Source organism: Oncorhynchus mykiss, chromosome 6 (assembly GCF_013265735.2).
Source record: "Oncorhynchus mykiss isolate Arlee chromosome 6, USDA_OmykA_1.1, whole genome shotgun sequence".
NCBI classification, from domain to species: Eukaryota; Metazoa; Chordata; class Actinopteri; order Salmoniformes; family Salmonidae; genus Oncorhynchus; species Oncorhynchus mykiss.
The window spans coordinates 22242632-22248631 of record NC_048570.1 but is presented as its reverse complement, the minus strand read 5'-3'; positions in this window follow the sequence as shown (position 1 = coordinate 22248631).

Genomic DNA, 6000 nt, shown 5'->3' with positions numbered 1-6000 from the left:
GAGGGGTCGGGAGACACCGTGGCCCCGTCCGCCGCTACCCCCGTACAGGGCCAAACAGGCAGGATATAACCCCACCCACTTTGCCAAAGCACAGCCCCCACACCACCAACTTACCATCCTGAGACGAGGCCGAGTATAGCCCACAAAGATCTCCCCCACGGCACAACCAAAGGGGAGGCGCCAACCCGGACAGGAAGATCACGTCAGTGACTCAACCCACTCAAGTGACTCACCCTTCCTAGGGACGGCATGGAAGAGCACCAGTAAGCCAGCCCCTGCAATAGGGTTTTAGGCTGAGAATCCCAGTGGGCGGTTCGTTGCTCCAGTGCCTTTCCATTCACCTTCACACTCCTGGGTCAGACTACATTCAATCATAGGACCTACTAAAGAGATGAGTCTTCAGTAAAGACTTAAAGGTCGAGACCGATTCTGCGTCTCTCACATGGGTAGGCAGACCATTCCATAGAAATGGAGTTCTTTAGGAGTAAGCACTGCCTCCAGCTGTTTGCTTAGAAATTCTAGGGACAATTAGGAGGCCTGCGTCTTGTGACCGTAGTGTACGTGTAGGTATGTACGGCAGGACCAAATCAGAGAGATAGGTAGGAGCAAGCCCATGTAATGCTTTGTAGGTTAACAGTAAAACCTTGAAATCAGCCCTTGCCTTGACAGGAAGCCAGTTTAAAGAGGCTAGCACTGGAGTAATATGATTTTAAAAAACGGTTCTAGTCAAGATTCTAGCAGCCGTGTTTAGCACTAACTGAAGTTTATTTAGTGCTTTATCCAGGTAGCCGGAAAGTAGAGCATTGCATTAGTCTAACCTAGAAGTGACAAAAGCATGGATAGATTTTTCTGCATCATTTTTGGAAAGAAATGTTCTAATTTTTGCAATGTTACGTAGATGGAAAAAAGCTGTTAGTCAAAAGAGAGATCAGGGTCCAGAGTAACGCCAAGGTCCTTCACAGTTTTATTTGAGATGACTCTACAACCGTCAAGATTAATTGTCAGATTCAACAGATCTCTTTGTTTCTTGGGACCTAGAACTAGCATCTCTGTTTGTCCTAGTTTAAAAGTAGAACATTTGCCGCCATCCACTTCCTTATGTCTGAAACACAGGCTTTCAGGGAGTGCAATTTTGGGGCTTCACCATGTTTCATCGAAATATACAGCTGTGTGTCATCCGCATAGCAGTGAAAGTTAAAATTATGTTTCCGAATGACATCACCAAGACGTTAAATATATAGGTAATACTAATAGTGGACCTAAAATGGACCCTTAAGGAACGAAATGTACAGTTCACAAACCATCTACGGAGACAAACTGATATCTTTCCGACAGATAAGATCTAAACCAGGACAGAACTTGTCCGTGTAGACCAATTTGGGTTTCCAATCCCTCCAAAAGAATGTGACGATCGATGGTATCAAAAGCAGCACTAAGGTCTAGGAGCATTAGGACAGATAAATAGCCTCGGTCTGACGCCATTAAAAGGTAATTTACCACCTTCACAAGTGCAGTCTCAGTGCTATGATGGGTTCTAAAAACCAGACTGAAGCGTTTCGTATACATTGTTTGTCTTCAGGCAGGCAGTGAGTTGCTGTGCAACAGCTTTTTCAATTTTTTTGAGAGGAATGGGAGATTCAATATAGACTGATAGTTTTTTATATTTTCTGGGTCAAGGTTGGGCATTTTCAAGACAAGCTTAATTACTGCCACTTTTAGTGGGTTTGTTACACATCCGGTGGACAGAGAGCCATTTATTATGTTCAACATAGGAGAGCCAAGCACAGTAAGCAGCTCTTTCAGTAGTTTAGTTGGAATAGGGTCCAGTATGCATCTTGAAGGTTTAGAGGCCATAATTATTTTCATCAATGTGTCGAGAGATATAATATTTAAAAAATGAAATATCTCCCTTGATCCTAGGTCCTGGCAGTGTTCTGCAGACTCAAGACAACTGAGCTTTGAAGGAATACACAGATTTAAAGAGGAGTCTGTAATTTGCTTTCTAATGATCAAAGAAGTTCATGAATTTATCACTGCTGAAGTGAAAGTCATCCTCTCTTGGGGAATGCTGCGTTTTAGTTAGCTTTGTGTCAGTATCAAAAATACATTTAGAATTGTTCTTATTTTCCTCAATTAAGTTGTAAAAATAGGATGATCGAGCATTTGTGATACTGCACAGTACTGTCTTTCCAAGCTAGTTGGAAGACTTCCAGTCTGGTGTAGGACACCAGGCTCCCTCCACCTACCCAAGCACGTCAGAGTACAAAAATCAGTTAACCACCTAGGAATCTTTGGGTTGTCCAAGAATTTATAGCACGGCTTTTGATGATCCTTGGTTGGGGTCTGAGCAGATTATTTGTTGCAATTGCAAACGTAATAAAATGGTGGTCCGATAGTCTTTATTCCAGTGAGATTGCTAAGGCGAACACCGCCATGTTTAGTTTTGCCCAACCTAGATCGAGGCACAGACACGGTCTCAATGGGTATAGCTGAGCTGACTTCACTGACTGTGCTAGTGGCAGACTCCACAAGCAGGCTGGCTAACAGCCTGCTGCCTGGCCTGCACCCTATCTCATTGTGGAGCTAGGGGAGTTAGAGCCCTGTCTATGTTTGTAGATAAGAAGAGAGCACCCCTCCAGCTAGGATGGAGTCCGTCACTCCTCAGCAGGCCAGGCTTGGTCCTGTTTGTGGGTGAGTCCCAGAAAGCCAATTATCTACAAATTCTATATATTGGGAGGGACAGAAAACAGTTTTTAACTAGCGATTGAGTTGTGAGACTGCTGTAGAGCTCATCACTCCCCTTAACTGGGAGGGGGCCAGAGACAAGTACTCGATGCCGACACATCTTTCTAGCTGATTTACACGCTGAAGTTATGTTGCGCTTGGTGACCTCTGACTGTTTCATCCTAACATCGTTTGTGCCGACGTGGATAACAATATCCCTATATTCTCTACACTTAGCCATCTTCAGATTAGCCTTAACGTCGGTAGCCCTGCCCCCTGGTAAACAGTGTATGATTGCTGGATGATTCGTTTTAAGTCCAATACTGCGGGTAATGGAGTCGCCAATGACTAGGGTTTTAAATTTGTCAGAGCTAATGGTGGGAGACTGTTGATGGAATTTATAGCTTTAAAGGAATGATTAGAATACTCCACTCAGAAACCATATAATTGTAGAAATTGACTAGAATCATAAAGTTATAATTAATGATGTGTGTAGTTTTAGTCAGTCAAACAATAGGTCTATTATAGTGTCTTGAGCACATACTGTATGAGCAAGATTCGGGGCCGACCTTGGCTAGGGGGCACTGAGAGATTGGGGAGAGGACACGGAGTGATTCTCATGGTGTTTCAGACCCCATAACGGGAGGAGTAGAGACCAGAGAAGGCTCGGCCTCTGACTCCGGCGTGATGCTTAATGGGGAGAACCAGTTGAAAGTTAATGTTGGCTGAATGAGCGACACCGTTTGAGCATTCCTACAGCATTCCCTTCCAGAAGCCATGAGAAAATTGTCCTGCTGCAGGGACTGTGCGGGGGGGATTTATACTACTATCTGTACTTATTGGTGGCACAGACGCTGTTTCATCCTTTCCTACACTTAATTAACCTTGCCTAATGATTGCGTCTGAAGCTAGGCTTGCAGCATAGCTATCCTCGCCGTAAGGCGATCGTTTTCCTGTATATTATGAGGTCAGCGACTGCAATTAGAAGGCATAATGTTACTACTTAGCTTCCACTGGTGGAGGTCCTGATGAACCACATCCAGATAAAGCGTCCGGGGTGAAAAAGTTTAATGGAGAAGTTGAGAGAGGGAAGAAAATAAAAATATAAAACAGTAATTAAAAAGTAAAAACCGTCAAGTTGGCAGGTAGCAAAGTAAGGTTAGCAACAAACCGCACAGCAGCACGTAAACAAGTCTACTAGTTGTGACCGGAAATTACGTCCGACACTTCTTAGGCGTCTCACAGTACGGACATTGCAATTTATTGCCCTGGCCACATCTGCAGACCTCAGGCCTACTTGCAGCATGCCTAGGGCACATTCACGCAGATGAGCAGGGATCCTGGGCATCTTTCTTTTGGTGTTTTTCAGAGTCAGTAGAAAGGTCTCTTTAGTGTCATAAGTTTTCATAACTGTGACCTTAATAGCCTTCTGTCTGTAAGCTGTTAGTGTCTTAACGACCGTTCCACAGGTGGATGTTCATTAATTGTTTATGGTTCATTGAACAAGCATGGGAAACTGAGTTTAAACCATTTACAATGAAGATCTGTGAAGTTATCTGGATTTTTACAAATTATCTTTGAAAGACAGGGTCCTGAAAAATGACGTTTCTTTTATGCTGAGCTTATAATCTTCTTGCATCCACTTCAAACAGACATCCATATGAATATGAAATAATTTCTTTTTTCTCCATCCAAAATAGAGTACGTCATAAACATAACGGGGACTAAACCCAAAACAAACACGTATATAGAGTTGAAGTCGGAAGTTTACATACACTTAGGTTGGAGTCATTAAAACTCGTTTTTCAATCACTCCTCAAATTTCTTTTTAACAAACGATAGTTTTTTGCAAGTCGGTTAGGACATCTACTTTGTGCATGACACAAGTAATTTTTCCAACAATTGTTTACAGACAGATTATTTCACTTATAATTCACTGTATCACAATTCCAGTGGGTCAGAAGTTTACACCATGGCTTTAAAAGCTTCTGATAGGCTAATTGACATCATTTGAGTCAATTGGAGGTGTACCTGTGGATGTACTTCAAGGCCTACCTTCAAACTCAGTGCTTCTTTGCTTGACATCATGGGAAAATCAAAAGAAATCAGCCAAGACCTCAGAAAATAAATTCTGGTTTATAAAGTCTGGTTCATCCTTGGGAGCAATTTCCAAATGCCTGAAGGCTCCACATTCATCTGTGCAAACAATAGTACGCAAGTATAAACACCATGGGACCACGCAGCCTTCATACCGCTCAGGAAGGAGACGCGTTCTGTCTCCTAGAGATGAACGTACTTTGATGCGAAAAGTACAAATCAATCCCAGAACGACAACAAAAGACCTTGTGAAGATGCTGGAGGAAACAGGTACAAAATTATCTATATCCACAGTAAAACGAGTCCAGTATTGACATAACCTGGAAGGCTGCTCAGCAAGGAAGAAGCCACTGCTCCAAAACCGCCATAAAAAAGCCAGACTACGGTTTGCAACTGCACATGGGGACAAAGATTGTACTTTTTGGAGAAATGTCCTCTGGTCTGATGAAACAAAAATAGAACTGTTTGGCCATAATGACCATCGTTATGTTTGGAGGAAAATGGGGGATGCTTGCAAGCCGAAGAACACCATCCCAACTGTGAAGCACGGGGGTGGCAGCGTCATGTTGTGGGGGTGCTTTGCTGCCGGAGGGACTGGTGGACTTCACAAAATAGATGGCAACTTGAGGAAAGGAAAATTATAGGGATATATTTATGCAACATCTCAAGACATCAGTCAGGAAGTTAAAGCTTGGTCACAAATGGGTCTTCCAAAAGGACAATGACCCCAAGCATACTTTCAAAGTTGTGGCAAAAAGCCTTAAGGACAACAAAGTCAAGGTATTGGACCGGCCATCACAAAGCCCTGACCTCAATCCTATAGAAATCTTGTGGGCAGAACTGAAAAAGCCTGTGCCAGCAAGGAGGCCTACAAACCTGACTCAGTTACACGAGCTCTGTCAGGAGGAATTGGCCAAAATTCACCCAACTTATTGTGGGAAGCTTGTGGAAGGCTACCCAAAATGTTTGACCCAATTTAAATAATTTAAAGGCAATGCTACCAAATACTAATTGAGTGTATGTAAACTTCTGACCCACTGGGAATGTGATGAAAGAAATAAAAGCTGAAATAAATCATCCTCTCTACTATTATTCTGACATTTCACATTCTTAAAATAAAGTGGTGATCCTAACTAACCTATAACAGGGAATTGTAACTTGGATTACATGTCAGGGATG